The sequence below is a fragment of the Myotis davidii genome, unplaced genomic scaffold (genome assembly GCF_000327345.1).
Source record: "Myotis davidii unplaced genomic scaffold, ASM32734v1 scaffold42, whole genome shotgun sequence".
Lineage (NCBI taxonomy): Eukaryota > Metazoa > Chordata > Mammalia > Chiroptera > Vespertilionidae > Myotis > Myotis davidii.
In genome coordinates this window covers 1,006,272-1,008,015 of record NW_006294243.1, presented here as the reverse complement: position 1 = coordinate 1,008,015, position 1,744 = coordinate 1,006,272, and the positions used below count along the sequence as shown (strand labels likewise).

The 1,744-nt window shown below is 44.4% G+C and overlaps 1 pseudogene; it reads left to right on the top strand.

Annotated features, from left to right (window-relative positions):
• LOC102770585 overlaps positions 1 to 1,482 on the top strand; it is a 9,223-nt pseudogene extending 7,741 nt beyond the window's left edge.
• Positions 1,483 to 1,744: the final 262 nt, after the last annotated feature.

The following is a 1,744-nucleotide window of genomic DNA, read 5'->3' as shown; positions in this document are numbered from 1 at the left end:
ACACTGTTGCAACTCCAGCTCTGAGGCCCGGCTGACTGAAAGCAGGTTTCTGGGGATTGTTTAGCTTCTATAATTGCAACATAGTTGCTTAGAGTGTAGCTCAGAGGCCGGCAGTGGCAGGCAGGGGACTTTGGCTTCCTCCATCACTGGAGCGAGCAAGCCTCCTGTTCGCTTCAGCTGCCTGGCTGCTGGCTGCCATCTTGGTTGGCAGTTAATTTGCATATTACCCTGATTAGCCAATGGGAAGCGTGTCGGAGGTACGGTTAATTACCATGTTTGTCTATTATTAGATATGATAGATTATCTAGGTGGGCCCATTGTAATCACAAAGGTCCTTTTAAGAGGGAGGCAGGAGTCTCAGCATGCCTTCCAGCCCTGCTGCTTCCCTGCAATAGGCTCCTCAGACCTCCCACGTGGCATGGCCCCCAGTGCCAGTCCTCGCTCCCACCGCAAGCGAAGAAACCCAAAGTGCCTCCAGCCCCCAAGCCGGAGAAGAAGCCGGCCCCTCCGGACGTGCCGAAGGGAGAAAAAGAACAGCAAGAAGCGATTAAACATATTGATGAAGTAAAAATGAAATAGAAAGACTTAATGAACAAGCCAGTGAGGAGATTTTGAAAGTAGAACAGAAATATATCAAACTCTGCCAACCATTTTTTCAGAAGAGGTCAGAATGGATCGCCAAAATCCCAAATTTTGGGGTAACAACATTTGTCAACCATCCACAAGTGTCTGCACTGCTTGGGGAAGAGGATGAAGAGGCGCTGCATTATTTGACAAGAGTTGAAGTGACAGAATTTCAAGATATTAAATCAGGTTACAGAACAGATTTTTATTTTGATGAAAATCCTTACTTCGAAAATAAAGTTCTCTCCAAAGAGTTTCATCTGAATGAGAGTGGTGATCCATCTTCAAAGTCCACTGAAATCAAATGGAAACCTGGAAAGGATTTGATGAAACATTCAAGTCAAACACAGAATAGCAGGAAGAGACAGCATGAGGTTCTTTACCTGGTTTACTGACCATTCTAATGCAGGTGCCGATGAGTTAGGAGAAGTCATCAAAGATGACATTTGGCCAAATCCATTACAGTACTACTTGGTTCCTGACATGGATGATGAAGAAGGGGAAGGAGAAGAAGAAGATGATGATGATGATAATGAAGAAGAAGAAGAGGAAGGGTTGGAAGATATTGATGAAGAAGGGGATGAGGATGAAGGTGAAGAAGATGAAGATGATGATGAGGGGGAAGAAGGGGAGGAAGATGAAGGAGAAGATGACTAGTGAACACTGATGGATTCCAACCTTTTTTAATTTTCTCCAGTCCCTGGGAGCAAGTTGCAGTCTTTTCTTTTTCTTTTTTCTCCCCCTCTTGTGTTCAGTCGCCCTGTTTTTGAGGTCTCTTTTCTCTCCTTTACACCATGGTTCTCACTTTATTTGGGGGGGGGGGTACCTTGAGCAGAATACAGTGGGAAAAGAATCTTTGCCCCTTTCTGTTCGAAATTCTTTTTTATCCCTTCCTGTCTCAAGAAAAACTTAATGGATTAAAAATAAAAATAAAAGAGGGAGGCAGGAAACAGAAGAGTCTGTCAACTGATTAAAAATGAGAAAGTTTCTATAGTACATGGAGCACTCAAGATGGAAGGCAGCCACAAGCCAAGAATATGGTAGCCTCAAGTAGCTGAAAAAGGCAAGGAAGTGGGGGCTTCCCTAGTGCCTCCAGAAATAACACAGGTCTGCCAACACC